The sequence below is a fragment of the Bidens hawaiensis genome, unplaced genomic scaffold (genome assembly GCF_021521415.1).
Source record: "Bidens hawaiensis isolate Kalapana, Puna unplaced genomic scaffold, B.hawaiensis_p1.1 tig00041170_1, whole genome shotgun sequence".
Taxonomy (NCBI): domain Eukaryota; kingdom Viridiplantae; phylum Streptophyta; class Magnoliopsida; order Asterales; family Asteraceae; genus Bidens; species Bidens hawaiensis.
Window position 1 is genome coordinate 48,998 of NW_027497284.1, and position 18,719 is coordinate 67,716.

Sequence of the window (18,719 nt, forward strand, 5' to 3'; positions counted from 1 at the left end):
AATTAATATTATCTTGAAATTTCGGGATGTTACACCTTGATGCGTGGGGGTATGACAAATGTCGTGCAACCATGACTTCAAGTGGTAGATTGTCTGTGTACCTCCACGTCATCCTTAGCCATCAATTGCCTCTCTCAAAATCTTCCAAAGTCAGAGATAGTCTATCGTTTCTAATTTTCTTTCACAAAGCATCCTTTCCCTTCACGGCCTGTCCGTAATGACAAATTTCTCTCTCCTCAATCTTGGCTCTCTCTTTCATGACGGACTTTATTATATGTTATCTAAGTTTAATGATTTTTGTTATTTAGTCTATCTTTTAGAAAAAATCTTTAAAATGTCCATATCACTTCTTCGACTCCTTAATCTGTCAATTAACTCTCTTTTATATCTCCAAAATGTCCATTTATCCACTCGTCTATCATCGTTGCCTCCACTCGTGTTGGGGGGCATTTTGGCACAATATATCAAATGGACATTTTAGAATTTTTTCTAATTTTTCTTCCTAATTGAATGATTGAAAAAAATGTCAAGGGAGTAGGTCAAGACATTGTGCCATGGTAAGCTAAGCAAACTAACATGTATTAGGTTTATGTCAATTCAAATCTCGGTTGTTAGACCCAAAATGATGTTACATGATCTTAAATAGCTTCTATATTTTTCTAAATAAGAATTAAGAAATTTTATGGTGCTTAATGTTACACGTGTATTTGCATATTCTACCAAGGTTATTAGATGGCTTTTCTAATAAAAGGACACAAGTAAAATACTTATATAATTCAGTGCAGACTAGACTATAAAAATCGTCGGTTGAAAGTAACGGGATTCGTTTCTCTTGGTATGCTTGCTCCGTGGCCTTACCAAACCAAGGACAACTAGGTTTTTATCTCTAAACTTAGCCTATTACACCGATCATTTCTATTTTAAGGTTTCGTAACACTTTGAATACCTTGCCTGGATGGACTAAAATATTTTTATTTCTAATTGATACCCGGTGGTGATGGTGTTTGAGGTTACAGTCGATCAGTTATTATGTAATAAATATTTAAGTGACAAAAATATAATAAGTCTAATGAGATTAATTATATTTTTATCGAGAAAAAAAAAACAAATTGATATCACCGTATCAACAAAAAATGTCAACATACACACGGGATATATTTAACCTTAAACATAAAAATATATAAGTATGGCACATTTCTTATATTAAGTATAGCACACTCCTTATAATAAGTATGGCACATTTCTATATAATATACATTGCTGACCTCAATATGTATAACATCGAACCTATATATTCAACATTGTAAGATCCAGAAATTTTTAGTATGGAAAGTTAAAAAAAAAATAATGAATCAAAAGAATAGACCGGGTTAAAAAAAAACAGGAGGTTCCGATTTAGAAACCGGCAAACCGCTTTTAAGTCCCTAATGCATTTTTACTTTTTATGATGGCATTTTTACTTTTTATGATGTCGACTTTACCCTTGTGTTATTAGTGGGTGAAAAAGAATTGTGTATAGAAAAGGGGCAAAGGGCCGAGTTCTTGATGGGCTTCAAGGGTTTTAGTTTTGAAAGCATATTTGGGGTTAGGCTGTTAGCTTTTTCATCACTGGAATTGGGCTAATAGCTATAAGCCTATAACTCAACTATTAAATCACTTAATTCAGCCGAACTAGAATAATCGTTTATTGATTGCTTGGTTATTATTCACGCCTTATCCAAAGCTAGTAAACTTCCCTGTGCGTTGTTAAGGTTAGGGTTAGGAAGAAGCTAAGAGATTGAAAAAAAATACCGATTCTATGAATAATCTTCCCAGGAACTAAATTAAGGTTCTTAAACCAAAAAACCATAATAACCAAAGTTCACAAAACAAACCGACAAGAATAATAAAAAGCCATAACAGTCCCTTGCTCCACCAAAAAAAAAATATAAAATAAAATAAATAAAAGCAAATTACTAAACGTATCAAGACTCCCTCCTTAGCCACTTTATCCTCAAGATAGCTCGGTGAAGTACGGAAAACGCAATTTCAATTCATCCAAGAATTCCCACGTAGCATCTTGAGTAGTCTGATCCTTCCAATGCATTAGCACCTTTATAACTGCTCGGTTACCCCCTCTTCACCAACTTGCGATCCAGCACCGCATGCGATTGAAGGGTAAATCGTGCCTCCACCGGTAGTGGGACAATCTTTTCCGGAGGCCCACTCGCATCCTTGAGCAGCGACACATGGAAAACCTGGTGAATATGGGCCTCTTTCGGTAAGTCGAGTTTGTATGCCTGATGCGGTCTAATATATATATATAGGGTAAGGTTAAAATGAAAACCCATTTGAGTTGTGAAAACCCGCGAAACCCTATGTAACATCGTTTTATTTTTGTTACATGTAATATATTTTGTAACATTTAATACAAAACATCGAAAAATAAAAAAAAAATGTTTTGCTATTTTTTAACATTTTTTTACTAATTTTTATATATGTTTTCAAGAGAGAGAAAAATTTATATTTATATTTACATTTTTTATTCACTTTAATTGTGGACCATAAGATTTAAACATTAATTAAAAACATGTGGTTGAGAATGGGTTTCTAGAGTTTTCACAACTCAAGTGTGTTTTCATTTTATACTTAGCCTATATATATACATATATATATATATATATATTATATATATTTTATACACTTTATGTACTTTTGAGCCAGATTTTATTGAATATTATTCTTAATTGACTCATATTAAGATTTTAAAGGTTTCAAAAGTTAATGAGCTAAAATGGATTAATTTTACTAAAACTGTGTCGGTCAAGTAAACAATAAAAATATCATTGTATTTAGTTATTATCAATCTTTAAACACTTTCTCACATGAACGTAAACTAGATGTGATCTAATAAAGAAAGAATAGAGTTATTTGAACTAGAGTTTATATTAAACTAGATTTTCACTCGGCGTGTTGTGTCGGAGTAATTGGTAAAACCTCAACGTTGAAACCCGGACGTTGGTAGAACCCGAGCGTTGGTAAAGCCCAAGCGTTACATCGGTGAGTTGACGCGAATTCAGTTAGTGTCGTTTACGTTCGCTACGGCACAGACACCATTAACATATAAAAAGTATATTTGTCAAATTAACATATAAAAAAACTAAATTCTTTAAAACGACGTTTGTTTGGTCGGTAAACTTGCGTGGTGGTAGATTAAACCCAATCGTTATCGGTGCCGGGCATTAAGGCAGTGACTTGACACAAATTTCTTTCGGTTCCGACTAGGCTACGTTTGTCAAGGTACTGGAGCTATAAAAGAGAAAAGAGTATAAAAATTGAGTGGACCAATAGAGTGGTGTCGATCGGTAAACTTGAGCGTTGGTAAACCGAGCGTTGTTGGTCCCGGGCGTTGAGACGTTGAGTCTATGCGAATTCGGTCGGTTTCCGTCACGTTTCTTATGATATCGGAATTAAAATAAACAAAAAAAACTAGAATTGTCATTTGGTCAGCTTCCGTTATGTTCGTTACAATATAAAACGAAAAAAAAAACAGATGTTGTGGAAAGTATAGTGTCGCCAAATAGTCCAATGAAGGCTTAGCAACACCAAACTTGTGTTTTATATATATTAGATAATAGATAATTATGTATATTACATACATGAATTGATTCGCAGTGAATGCATATGTCCATGTTAAAAAATTACAAGAATAAATATTACTGACCGGCCTAAAAAGATTAAACTCCAACATATTTAGAATAGAAGCCCACGTGATGTGCACTCAAGATGGAAGGCCATAACTATATTTTTTTCCGTCAGTTGTTACATGGCTAAATAAAGAGAGAATGAGCCCACTGGTGAATACACAAAGCCCACGATGACCATTCTTGTTAACCAACTTTAATATTCTAAATTGACATAACCCAGAGGTCACGACTACAATAAAGGGGGATATATTCTTTTGGGGGGTTGGCACACTTTCGGGGAGGCATTCTGACAAAGGGTTCGACAAGCGGCTCATCTAAGAAAATTACAAAGGGAAGCCAGCACTCTTCAACCCCACCCATTCAAACATTATTATTTTCTGGTTTGATTTTATTGTTTTCTTCATTAATTTGTATAATTATGATTGTTGGCTAAACCCTATTAAACCGCCTAGACTTGTGATGAACTTATGTTGGCATTTGATTTTAGTTTGGATTTTGTTTTTATTATGGCTTTATGATTGAGTAAGAGATTTATTGTTATTTATTCCATGCGTATGTGTTTAGGATTGTTTGATGAGTTTTATTGTTTCATAGTTTTTTTGGTGATTGTTTCATATGATAGGATTATGTTAGGCCATCTACTGTGTGCTTTTTACTTGTTTGTGGTTGATTTGCAAAAAAACCATAGGAACAATAATAATTAATCAAATAGACCTAAGTGTGCTGCTAATATAAATAGTTGTAAGGTGATATATTATGTTATAGGTCTTGGTTGGTTAAGTTGTTAGGTTTAGTTCTCTGTAAGGAGTCCGTCTAGGCTTGATTTATCAGCTTTGTTTATCTAGTCGAGTGAGTTCATTAAACTACCTTTGGTTTCCATGATGTAATGTAGGATTTCTTATAGAGGTACTTGTCATAAAATAAATTAGTGACCGTGAGCGAGTTTAATCATACCGGTAATTTTAATAGATAATTAGGGTTCCATAGGTGTCTCATTGAGAAGGGTCAAAGGTCCTGTTCGATTTCCCATTAAGCAAATACTTTAAGATCCCGGTTCCAAAAAATGACATTTTCCAACTACTTGATAATTGATACATTAAGGATTCTAGCCTAGGTGGGTACTTGCCATTATCTGAATTAAATCCGAGTTTTAAGTTAAGTCATACCTAGCTTTATTAATTAGTTTAATTTAGTTTATTAGTAAAACTTCCATTAAAAATAATATAAAATAAATAATCGTGTCAGTTAATTGAGTCTAGTTAGCTAGTTAACGTAATTTGAAGAGTCTGTGGGTTCAATATCCAGACTTTCTAAATTGTACTAGAGTCGACCGATACACTTGCCGGTTGGTAGTTTTGGTTAAGTTTAAGAGTCTAGAATTACTAGTAGTGTCTACTTTAGCGTATTTTAGTTAATAAATTATATAACTACTTTTAGCACATCAATGCCACCACTCCCACCTTCTCCACAATCAAGAATGGCTTGAAATACTTAGGAGTGAGTTTCGAATGCTTATGGACTCGTAAAGAATTCTGCATATACGGTTGGAGCTTGAGATATATCCACTGACTCGGTTCAAAAATTCTCTCTGAACGACGTTTATCCGTTTGTTGCTTCATGCGATTTTGGGCTTTTAGAAGGGATTGTTTAGCACCCGAGCAGCCGCTTCTCTGTCTTGCATTACTTCGTCCATTTCGTGATTAATTGCATCTTTAGGGATGTAAGGAATATGCAAAAGGGGTCGATATCCATAAAGAGCCTCGAACGGAGTCCAGCCCAATGAAGAATGAAACATAGTGTTATACCACCACTCTGCTAGCGATACCTATTTGATCCATGCGTGTTGACGTTCCATAACGACACATCTCAAGTACCCTTCTAGACATCGGTTCACCACCTCGGTTTGCCCATCCGTTTGGAGATGGTACGCCGTTGACAGTTTGGCCTTGACTCTTTGAAGGTGCAAAAACTCTGTCTAAAATGAACTCAAGAAGATCGGATCACGGCCCGAGACGATGGAATTTGGGTATCCGTGAAACTTGTAGACATTATCTAAGAAACTTCAGTCATATCCTTCGGTGAAAAAGGATGACCCAACGTCATAAAATGCCCATATTTTGTGAGTCGATCCACCACCACGAAGATAGTATCTTTACCCTTAACATACGGTAGCCCGCTGATAAAATCCATTGGTATACATGTGAAAAATCATATCCAGTACCAGTAACGGTTGGAGAAGACCCGACGATGCAACATTTTCACTTTTTGCCCGCATGTAAACGTCACAACTCCTTAACACACGTCCCACCACCTTGTTTATCCCCTTCCAGGAAAACAACCCTTTAACTCGTTGTACCGTGGCTCGGACTCCAGAATGCCCCCTGCCAGTGATTCAACACAGTTTTACCATTTTTTCTCAAAGGCTATATCATTTCCCACCACCATTCGATTTTCCCGAATTTCTCATTCCAACTGTACTTAGAGAGGCCCCCATAATCTCTTATTTTTTTTATCAACTGTTGCACGTCAATGCCATTCTTTTGGCTTTTTATTACCAGACCTAAAATAAGCGGTTCGATTTGTGAAACCATGGTAACAAACAAATTTGCCCCTTGCACAGGTGATAGGGCATCCTCCGCCACATTTACTCACCCTTTTTGTACTCGATGCAGTAATCGTAACCCATGAGCTTTGCTAGCCACTTATGTTGTAAGGGGGTGGTTACCTTTTGTGTAAGCAGGTGTTTGAGGCTTTTCTGACCCGTACGGATGATGAACGGGCCTGTGATAAGGTAGTAAGCCCACTACTTCACCACCATCATGGCGAATAACTCCTTTTCGTATACCGATAAAGCATTCTGTCTCGGCAATAGAGCTCGGGATAAAAAAGAAACCAGGTGCCGATCTTGCATCAGAACTGCACCAATTCCACCCGCGAATGCATCGTCTCAACAACGAATTGCTTGGTGTGATCTGGTAGCACAAGAACCGGTGCCGAAGACGGGGCACTCTTGAGTCTATCGAACGTGTTTTGTGCCTCAGAACCCCATTTGAACGCGTCTTTTTTAGCAACTCGGTAAGTGGTCGGACAATCATCCCAAATGAACGTATGAACCGCCGGTAATACCTGGCTAACCCCAAAAAATCCCGTAACTGTTTAATTGTTTTCTGTGTCAGCCAATTTGTACAGCTTCAATATTTTCTGGGTCTGTATTTACTCCATCCTTAGCAACGATGTGGCCTAGGTATTCCACTGCCCGACCCCCAAACACACGCTTTGATTCTTTAGGAAATAATTTGTTATCTTGCAAAATTGTAAGGACCTGTTCCAAATGTCAAAGGTGGTCTTCCTCGTTCCGGCTATACACGAGGATATCATCGAAAAAGACCAATACTCCCTTCCTAAGCATGGGCTTAATGATATGATTCATAAGGGCAACGTCGTCGGGGTGTCAGTAAGCTCAAACCGCATGACGAGGAACTCGTAATGTCCCTAGTGAGTGTGAAAGGCCGTTTTAGGCACATCTTCGGGTGCCATCCGCACCTGATGATACCCGGATAGTATATCCAATATAGAGAAAAAATGCGTCCCTCCCAACTCGTCCAATAATTCTTTGATAAGTGGAATAGGAAATTATCTTTTATTGTTGCTTCGTTGATTCTTCTATAGTCCACTCACATCCGCCATTGCCCAACGTTTTTTTTCTTTACCAGTACTACCGGAGCTGCAAAGGAGCTATGACTGTTTTGGATGACTCCCGAGTCTAGCAGTTCATGGGTGGTTTTCTCAATCACATCTTTTTGTACAACGTGGTACCGGTAAGGGCGTATGCTAATAGGTTTCGTCCCTTCTTTCAACACGATTTTATGGTCGAACTGGCGTTGTGGAGGCAGACCCGTTGGCACCTGAAAACCCCAGAAACTGCGCCGCCACCTCCTTTCATCGCTTAGTTTTTTCCTGTCCGCTAGGGACATTTACCATTCGAGATTGGTAGTTGTTTCCGGGTTCCCCATTAGTTAACCGTAAACTAAATAATTACTAGTCTCCTCATTTTGCATGCTTAGTTATCCATTCTCCCGTTTTCTAAAGGGAACATACAACTAACAAGTTATTTTGTAGCCCCTTAAGTTCATATCCCTTGCCCTCTATTTCAAATATCATAGTCATTTTCAGAAAATTCCACTGGATGTTGTTTAAGGGTAGAAGCCATTGCACCCCTAGTATTTCAAGAGACAATAAAAAGTACCTTGGTGGTAAACCAATTACCTTGCTTATTCCATTGGAAATTTCAACACATCTGAGTACTCGTGAGGCTTTGCCAACCTATCGTTAAGAAAGTTACGAGTCGACCTGAAATCAATAAGTATGTGATGTTGATGAGTTCCCATGGACCCTCACACTCGCATATTCGAGTAAGACGGAATACCCGTCAATGCATGAGTAGAAATCTAAGGCTCGGCCTCATTCCTCCTCTTCGTCACCCCCCTCATCCATTATTAAACTTCCTCGTTAACTTCAGCTTCAATGATGTACAATTGCTTACGCGGACGTGCACATGTAAGACTGGGAATAAATTTTTCTGTGCACCAAAAACGCTCACCCATCGCTCTCTTTTGTTCCAGCTCCTTACTAGTAAGGTGACGGGTGTCACACCCCAACCTAAGGCTTAAATGGCGGGGCACGAACTGATTGCTCACGGCTCACAAGAAACTAACATAACAATATTAGTGACAATATCTAATTTTTTTATTAAATTCAAATCAAGTACACAGTTTTCAGAAGAAATTACAAATAAATCTAAAAACAAATAACCAAAATATCCAAACAAATTATCTCTTTATTTAAATAGCCTAAAGTCCGGTATAAGTGATCTTCACCTTCACTTGAAACCATATGATAACCTTCAATATGCGTACAAAATAGAATATATATATATATTGTCAACACAAGGTTGAGTAAGTAATCACAAGATTTTAACACTAATAGTATAATACGTAAGAATAAGCAAATCATTATTGTGAGCATCAACAATTAAACAATGAGTAAATGATTGGTGTCGCTTGATCGTTTTCTTTCGAATCGGGCTTTGGCTACTAAGACGGCGTATGGTAAACTTCAAATGAAAGACTTTAATGACAGACCTCCAATGAAGGACTTTAATTACAGACCTTTCCAAGTGCGATAAAATAAACAAATAAGCAAGTAAGTACGTAGCACATATGCATTTAATTGTTTAACACATAATAATCATGATTTACTAGTATGGATAATATGTAATATGAAAATATAAATAAGTATACATAAAGTCCCCAAAAAGGTTTTAAAAACGTTAAAATAGGGGAGTGATTACGCACCTTATTAATTAGGTGAGATAGAGTTAATAATATTGAATTAGCTGAAGCTCGAGTCTTTAACGTGCTGACTGATCCAACATTTGTAGGAGAACTATGCATCTTGTACAATGTGCATACAAATTTGTATCATGTAATATTTGCTTTATCTGTTTTTTTTTCTTTTGACCCCTACACTTTACATAGTCTACAAATATATTACAAAATATTTTTTGTTTTAGCAGCCAACATTTTCCACTTTCAACCTTGGTCTCATATATTTTCATCTTTTACAGTTTTTTGTTTAATGTTTACGCCTAAATTTAATGTGTCAACACGCTGCAACGCATGTTTGTGGTTCAACGCTTTTATGTATTTTTCCCGTCTAACGACCCCAGCACAACGCATAGATGTTAAGTTGACTTAGTTACTTTTTTTTTTTATGTATTTTACGTTTCGGTCTAATTTTGTGTGTTCATACGACGTAATGAACATGTGTGGTTCAACGTTTTTACGTCTACTTTTTGCTCAGGTTCTTAATGGTTAACGTTAATTATTGATTGGGGAAGAGGGGATGACGAACGAAGGCGATGGTGGTGGTAACTTTATGTTTTTGAGCAGAGTGGATAAGTAAATATACGGTTTACACCCGGGTGTTAATACTAGTTTAAGTTCTAATATCAAGCACTCTTTAAAAAATATAAAATGAATGGATCAATCCGTAAACTTGTACGATTGAATAGATAACTCAAATTAACCGGTATTATTCATGATAGGTTCATGTGTGCCACGTCGTCAATTTAAACTTTAATTCAAAGTGTTAAATGTCTCTACGATATAAATTGAAGGAACAAGAATAGCATTTGCTTTATTAATTTCTTTCCATGAGTATGTAGAGATGACTTTCTTTTTGATATTCTTTTACATATTATATCCATTTCTTTAAACAAAAGCCAGACAACAATGCATTTACTAAGTTTATAATGCCATAGTGCTTCAAATAGATTTGATCGTGTTAGTATTTTAGTGTAATTGGATTAAGTGGTCGATCAATTTAATCATAGTAAACATTAAGCAAGTTCGGGATGTGCGGAGTGCACGCTTTCTTTAGTTTACTATGATGTTAGGGGCGAAGCCCCTAACGAACGGGGGTCCGGGGGCAGCGCCCCCGGTTGCGGGGTTCTAGGGGCAGCAGCCCCTAGCAGGGTCCAAGGGGCAGCGCTCCTGGCTGGGGTTAAGCTGCCAGGTCAGCTAGAAAAAATTTTATTTTCGTTAATATTGCTTCATTAAAATTTCATTAGAAAAATGAATTTTATGATTATGTCACACATAATCATAAGTTTAATTTGGAGTTTATTTATTAACGAATTTTGAATAGATAACTGCTTAAAGCAGTTATCTAACTTTGAAACTGCCCTAGGTTAATATATCGTTCATATTTGGATTGACGATGGTTTTTTTCTCTGGTTCATCTTCCTCACAAATTCCATATGAAATTCTTGTCTTAAGTTAGAGTTTTATCCGATTAAAATATTTTGAAGAAGTATCAAAATAACTTTTAATCTGAAAGTTATCACACGACTCTCTAAATAATCCAGGTTGCTATTTTTAAATCCCCAACAGATTGCTCATTCTAAACTAAAACCAATCACCACTTACCCTTTTTATTCAATTATTAGAGTGAGAAACGTTAAAATACCAAAATTTGAATAAACATCTTCATATTCACATGTGTTTTACAAGGCATTGGAATAGAATTGAAAGTCTAAACAATCCTCAACAAAAATTATAAAACAAAATTATTCCACTTGATAAGCGCATCAACTGTACTACAATAATATTAATTATTTATTTATCACTCCCACGGTCCCACCCCATAAATTGAGTTACAACAACTTATATCCTCCGGTAAAAATCACCAATAGCAAAGCTATTAGCGTATTAATAGAGTATGAGAAGGATGAGATGCACACAATCAGCATACCTCTATTTCAAAAAACAGAAAGATTGATTTCAGAGAGACCCTTGACTCTAGAATAGACTTGTGTCAAAAGAGTGAAAGACATGGCATACAAATATATGACGCTAGTGAGCCAATGATGGTTTCAAAACTCCAGAAACATTATTATACCCGTAATAGTATAACAATATATCATTGGTAGACTACCAATAATCGAGACAAAGTATAAAGGTAGTAGACAAAACTTCAAAGGAAAACAACCCTATAAAAGATGAACAAAAGTTTGATAATGCTAGCCACAAATGAAGCATTAGATTCATTTCCAGTGACTTTTTAGCGCAATACATGATTAGGATAATAACAACTTATATTATGCACGTCCCGTACTATATATATTAACAGCAGCGAGTACCATTGTCACATCATAATTAAACTCATTCAATCTTAATCTCTTACGTTCTCCATCACCAGTTATAAAAACACCCAACACACTTGAGAACATGAAGCCAAATAAAATGGTTCTGATGGCGGTAATCATGGCGTTTTGCTACCATTATGTGACGGCACACCGCCAGAAGACATATATTGTTCACATGGACAAAACCATTAAACCATCGGTGTTTCCCGACCACCTGGACTGGTATGAAACGTCTATGAGATCGATATCCAAGTCCACATGTATGTTGTATGCTTACGACAAGGTTATGCACGGGTTTTCCACAAGGCTAACAGCTGAGGAACCGGGTTTAATTGAGAAACAACTCGGGATTATTTCGGTTCAAGAAGAGGTGACATACCAGCTTCATACAACTCGGTCACCCGAGTTTCTTGGGCTAGAAAGGAGTGGCATGATGCATTCTGGGTCAGGAATATCAGGTGGTGATGTCATCATTGGAGTGGTGGACACTGGTGTGTGGCCCGGAAGTAAGAGTTTAGATGATACGGGTTTTGGACCCGTTCCTCGTTGGTGGAAAGGCGAGTGTGAAACCGGTACAGGGTTTAACATAACGAGCTGTAACAAAAAATTAATCGGGGCAAGGTATTTTTGGCAAGGGTACGATGTGACTTATGGGCCGATTGATGAAAATCTCGAGTCTAAGTCTCCTATAGATGATGATGTGCACGGAACACATACTGCAACTACAGCAGTAAGTTTTGTAGTCACCGGGGCAAGTCTTTTCGGATTTGAAAAAGGGAAAGCCCGTGGGATGGCCCCACGTGCGAGGCTGGCGGTTTATAAAGCATGTTGGATGAGTGGATGTCTGACTAGTGACCCATTAGCTGCAATGGAGCAGGCGATCATAGATGGTGTTCATATATTATCACTCTCGATAGGTGGTTCGATTTCCGATTATCCCAATGACGTTGTAGCTTATGCGGCATTTAAGGCCGTATCCCATGGAATATTCGTATCCTGCTCAGCTGGTAACGACGGGCCTTCGCCTCTAAGCCTATCAAATGTGGCCCCATGGATAGCTACAATGGGAGCTGGAACTCTAGACCATGATTTCCCGGCTTATGTTACCCTTGGGAACGGAAAGAAATTATCTGGAGTATCACTTTACACTGGGAAACCATTACCAGGTCCAATGATTCCACTCGTGTTTGCTGGTAATCTCACTAACATGACAAATGGCAATACATGTGTACCCGGTTCATTGCCAAGGGGTCGCGTTACTGGGAAAATTGTGTTGTGTGAACGCGGGGTGATTTCTTGGGTGGAAAAAGGGATGGTGGTGAAGGCGGCTGGTGGTGCAGGGATTATTGTAGCAAACACTGAGGCATATGGTGAAGAAATGGTGGCTGACAGCCATCTCATACCAAGCAGCACCGTAGGATATAGAGCTGGTGATGAAATCAAAAGATACATAGTCTTGAATCCTAATCCAACGGCTACGATTACACCCGGAGGAACTAAATTAGGGATCTAGCCATCACCAGTAGTTGCAGCATTTAGTTCCCGTGGTCCGAATCCAATCACACCAGAAATACTCAACCTGACTTCATAGCACCAGAGGTGAATATCTTAGCGGGTTGGACCGACAGAGTAAGTCTAACTGGCTTTACCGAAGACCCACGGCGTACTGAATTTAACATCGTGTCTGGAACGTCGATGTCTTGCCCGCATGTAAGCGGGCTAGTCGCCCTAATCAAGGTAGCTCACCCAGAGTGGAGCCCAGCAGCTATAAAATCAGCACTTATGGCCACCGCATATAGCACATACCAACACGGTAAAGGCTTGAAGGATGTTGCAACCAGGATGCCATCAACACCATTTGACCATGGTGCAGGGCATGTGGACCCCGTCTCAGCGCTGATCCGGGTCTTGTATATGATGCCTCGGCTGACGATTACCTAAACTTCCTTTGTGCATTGAATTATAGTTCTAATACTATTAAAATGTTTGGGGGTGGAAGTGCCACGTGTACAACGGGAAAGAAAATGTTGGTGATCAAGAGCTAATTTGTGAGACCAAAAGAATAGAATAAGAACAAGTAATATAAAGAAAGCTTTCAATCGTTTATTGCTTAGTGGAAAGAGTCCATAAACTGGGAAACAAAGATGGCTTATATAACCAAAACCCTAACATTAACAAACTGGAAATCAGGAAAGAAACAAACAATACGCATAACTAGGTCAATAACAAACTTATTGACAACGTTATGATTTATTGAATTTCAAATAACTTCACTGGATCTGGCCCATGCACTCCATCAGCCCATTAACTAACTTGTTTATCCCTTTTGTGAATTATCAACAACACTCCCCCTTAATTCACAATCCATAACACCCAACTTGAATCTGAGGTGAACAAATTTTTCTTGAGAAAGAGCCTTTGTTAACACATCTGCCAATTGATCATGAGTGTCACAATACTCTAGTTTCACTTGCTCCTGATCAACCATGTCCCTGATGAAATGAAATCTTAACTCAATATGCTTAGACTTGTTATGAAACACAGGATTCTTTGATAGACAAATTGCTGATTTACTGTCACAAAAAATGGTTGTTGCCTTGTCTTGTTTCCAGCCCAAATCAGCCAACACCCTTCTAATCCAAATTGCTTGACAAGTAGCACTTGTGGCAGCCACATATTCTGCTTCTATACTTGATAAAGCAACTGTATGTTGTTTCTTTGAACTCCAAGTAATAGCTGCACTTCCAAGAAAGAACACTTGTGTTGAGACACTTTTCCTATCATCCAAACATCCAGCCCAATCACTATCAGTGTACCCTGTGAGGGTTACTACTTGTTTATTCTTCTCAGCTCTTTCAAACACAGCCCATGGTTGTTAGTTCCTGCAAGATACTTCATAATTCGTTTGACAGCACCTAGATGCAGTTTTGAGGGTGCCTGCATAAACCTTGAGACATAGCTCACAGCAAAACCAATATCTGGTCTAGAATGTGTGAGATACATGAGGGCTCCCACCATACTTCGGTAATTAGTAGCATTAACTTTTTGAGCTCCATCTTCCACTTCTAACTTTTCGTTTGTGTTCATTGGAGTGCTTTCAATTTTCTCATTCATCATAGCATACTTCTTTAGCAGCTCTTCGGTATACTTAGCTTGAGACACAAAAATTCCTTCAATAGTTTGAGTGACTTGTAAGCCAAGGAATTAGCTTAGAAGCCCGAGGTCAGTCATCTCAAAGCTTGCCATCATACCCTGCTTGAACTCATTAGCCAAACTGTCACATGAACTAGTATAGATAATGTCATCTACATAAATACAAACATAGATAACTTCATCAGCACTAGTTTTTTTTTATGTAAAGTGTAGGTTCATTGTCACTTCTTCTATAACCATTCATGCAAAAATAAGAATCAATCTTTGCATACCAAGCTCTTGGTGCCTGCTTAAGGCCATAAAGAGCTTTGTACAATACATACACATAATCTTCCTTTCCCTTTGCCTTGTACCCTTCAGGTTGTTCAACAAAAACCTCCTCTTTAAGTTCACCATTCAAAAACGCAGATTTTACATCTAGTTGATACACAGCCCAACCTAATAAGGCAGCAATAGATAACACTATACGAATTGTTTCAAACCTGGCAACTGGTGCAAATGTCTCCTGAAAATCGATACCTTCCTTCTGTGAATACCCCTTAGCTACTAGCCTTGCTTTGTACTTAATTACTTCACCCTTTGGATTCAACTTAGTCTTGTACAACCATTTAACTCCTACTATGTTCTTGTTGTGAGGAGGTTTCACTAGCTGCCAAGTTTTGTTGTGATTAATGGCTTCAAGTTCTTCTTTCATTGCTTCTTTCCATTCAGCCCTTTTGCTAGCTTCATCATAAGTTTGTGGGTCTGTAGTAGAAAGAGCAAACTGACAGGAGTGTAAAACATCTTCTAGATTTCTTACTTTCAACGGGGATGTGCTTGAATCAGTAGGAGCAATCTGGGAATTTACATCAGTTGGGGTGACATATGAAGTGGAGGTATTCATTCTTCCACTTTGTTCAGTAGTTTCATGCTTGTGTTGAGCTTGAGAACCAACGGGAGATTGATTAGTATAATACATAAAATTAAATGAATCGTCACCTGGTGTTAGTTCTTCAGAATCATCGTCAACCAACTGATAGGACTCCCCAATAGTTTTGCCTTCCAGTCCCATTTCTCATTTTCAACAAACTCAACATCTCTCCTTGTCTAAATCTTCCTTGTAGCTGGATCATAAAGCCTATATCCTTTGGTTTGATTTGAGTAACCAATAAAGATACATTTTTCTGATCTTTGATCCAACTTCCTTCTAAGTTGAGATGGAACTAGACCATAAGCAATACAACCAAAGACCCTCATGCTAGTTACCACAGGTTTTCTCCCCATCCGTACTTCAAAAGGATTTTGATTTACAAGAGATTTAGTAGGGGACATGTTAAGGACACGCACTGCCGTGGCTGCAGCCTCTGCCCAAAAATAATTAGGCAGGTGCTTAGCCTTTAACATGCTTCTGGTAAGGTCCAGAACAGTTCTATTACGCCTTTCTGACACACTATTTTGTTCTGGTGTGTAAGGGGCTGTTAACTCTCTTTTTATACCATTCTGCTCACAATAAGAGTTAAACGCATTTGATGTGTATTCCCCACCCCTATCAGTTCTTAATACTTTGATACTATGCCCACTTTGCTTTTCAACAAAAGCTTTAAAAACTTTAAACTTTGTAAATGCTTCAGATTTGTTTTCAATGAAGTAAATCCAACACATCCTTGAATAGTCATCAACAAACAAGATAAAGTACCTACTTCCACCCAAACTTGGAATTTGCATGGGTCCACACACATCAGAATGAACAAGTTCTAATTTGTGTGAAGCCCTCCAAGTATTAATATAAAAGGATTCTTTACTTTGTTTTCCCAACACACAACCTTCACAGAATTCAAAAACTTTAATAGATGGTAAACCATGAACCATACCTTTGTCATGCAACATTTGCAGCCCTCTGTAGTGAATGTGCCCATAACGATTATGCCACAGAATTGACATGTTGTCTTCTGCTATGACTTTAGTGTAAGGCTTGGTCTTTGTAGCATCAAGTAAGAACATATTGTTTGGTGCAAGCATCACTCTAATCATCTCAGTCTGTGATTCTTTGTGGACTATAGAACAAGCACCATCATCAAAGTGTAAGGCAAAGCCCCTTCTCATCAACTGACCAACACTCAAAAGATTATATTCCAACTTAGGTGCATAATAAACATCACTAAGGATTTTAAAACCACCATCAGTTATGTTGATCTTTATATCACCCTTACCTTCAACAGCCACCTGTTTCTTATCTCCCAAATTTATACTAAGCTTGAATGTTTCATCAAGTTTAGTGAATCCCCCTTTAACTCCTGTCATGTGATTACTACATCCCGAGTCTATGAACCATAAAGCGTTGTTAACATGTGAATCAGTGTTAGCCATTAACATAAATACCTCATCCTGTTGTGGCTCCTCTATGCATCCAAGGAACAACATATTGTCTTCATTACCATTTTGTCTTTCATCTTGTTCAGCCACATTTGCATGAGGCTCATCATTGTACCAGCAGTCACGCTTGACATGACCAAACTTATTGCAATGGTAGCATTGAGGACCTCGATTAAAATTAGGATTTCTTGCTCTCCCACGTCCTCTAATTGTTCCACGGCCTCTCCCCCTGGAACCACTATAACTTCCCGCATCGGGATTTCTTCTAGTATTCTGCATAGCCTGTAATGCTTGCTCATCGGTCTTGACCTCAGTATTCACCTCAACTGATCGCCCAATCATTCTCTCTTCCTGGGACTGAAGAGATCCCATTAGTTTTACAGGAGTTAGTTTAGCAAGATCATAAGCAACCTCAATTGAGGGCACCACATAATCAAACTTGGATGTGAGACTCCTTAAAACCTTCTCTACTATCTTCTGATCTGTAATTTCTTCACCAAAGGCACGTTGCTGCCTTACTATTGCCATGACACGAGAGAAGTATTCTCCTACCATCTCTCCATCTTTCATTTGCAGATTCTCAAAATCTCTCCTCAAGCCTTGGAGTTTAACAGCTTGAACTTGAGAATCTCCTTGAAACTCCATTTTTAGGGTTTCCCATGACTCTTTAGCACTTGTTGATGAAGCAATGCGAGAGAACAGCTGATCGTGCACCCCTTGCTGAATAAAAACCAAAGCTTTGGCATCCTTCTTCTTAGCTTCTTTATAGGTCGGTGAATTCCTGTTTGTTTCGGTGATACCCACTTCAATCATATCCCACAGATCTTTGGACATGAGGATAGTCTTCATACGAATGCTCCAATGTTCATAACCCTCCCCCTTAAAGACTGGAACAAAGGATTGGGATGGACTACCAGACACCTCACTCATGATACAATTGATAAACCAAACCCTACCCAGGAATTGATGTACAACCAATGCTCTGATACCACAATGTTGGTGATCAAGAGCTAATTTGTGAGACCAAAAGAATAGAATAAGAACAAGTAATATAAAGAAAGCTTTCAATCGTTTATTGCTTAATTGAAAGAGTCCATAAACTGGAAAACAAAGATGGCTTATATAGCCAAAACCCTAACATTAACAAACTGGAAATCAGGAAAGAAACAAACAATACGCATAACTAGGTCAATAACAAACTTATTGACAACGTTATGATTTATTGAATTTCAAATAACTTCACTGGATCTGGCCCATGCACTCCATCAGCCCATTAACTAACTTGTTTATCCCTTTTGTGAATTATCAACAACAGAAAATACAGGGTGGAAGATCTTAACTACCCTTCGTTTTCAGTTCCTTTGATGACGGTTTATGCGGAAAGTGTCGGAAGCAATGCAGTAGTTAATACTGTTAAGTACACAAGGACTTTGACAAATGTGGGCCCACCTGAAACTTACAAGGTTTGGATATGGTCAAACACAAGGGTTGTGAAGATCAAAGTTGAGCCAGAAGAGCTGATGTTTATTGAAAAAAATGAGAAAAAGGTGTACACTGTGACATTTACAGCTGCTAGTTCCATGGAATCTGGGACTACCGCTTACGGTCGCCTGGTATGGTCTGGTGGAAAATATGTTGTAAGTAGTCCGATAGCTTTTAGCTTGGAACTATTGCTGTAATAATATTGCTTAGATCAAGCAATTTAAATCTGTAACTTTTTCTTCCTTGGCAAATCAAGAAGAGTAAATCAAATAAGTTTTATAAAGTATAACGGTTGATGCAGTTGGAAAAATCAGCTGATGCAGGCATATAATTAGTTA

The 18,719-nt window shown here is 38.0% G+C and overlaps 1 pseudogene; it reads left to right on the forward strand.

The window, feature by feature from the left end:
- The first annotated feature begins 11,503 nt into the window (after positions 1–11,503).
- Positions 11,504–18,716, forward strand: LOC143592731 (subtilisin-like protease SBT1.7 pseudogene; annotated as a pseudogene).
- Positions 18,717–18,719: the final 3 nt, after the last annotated feature.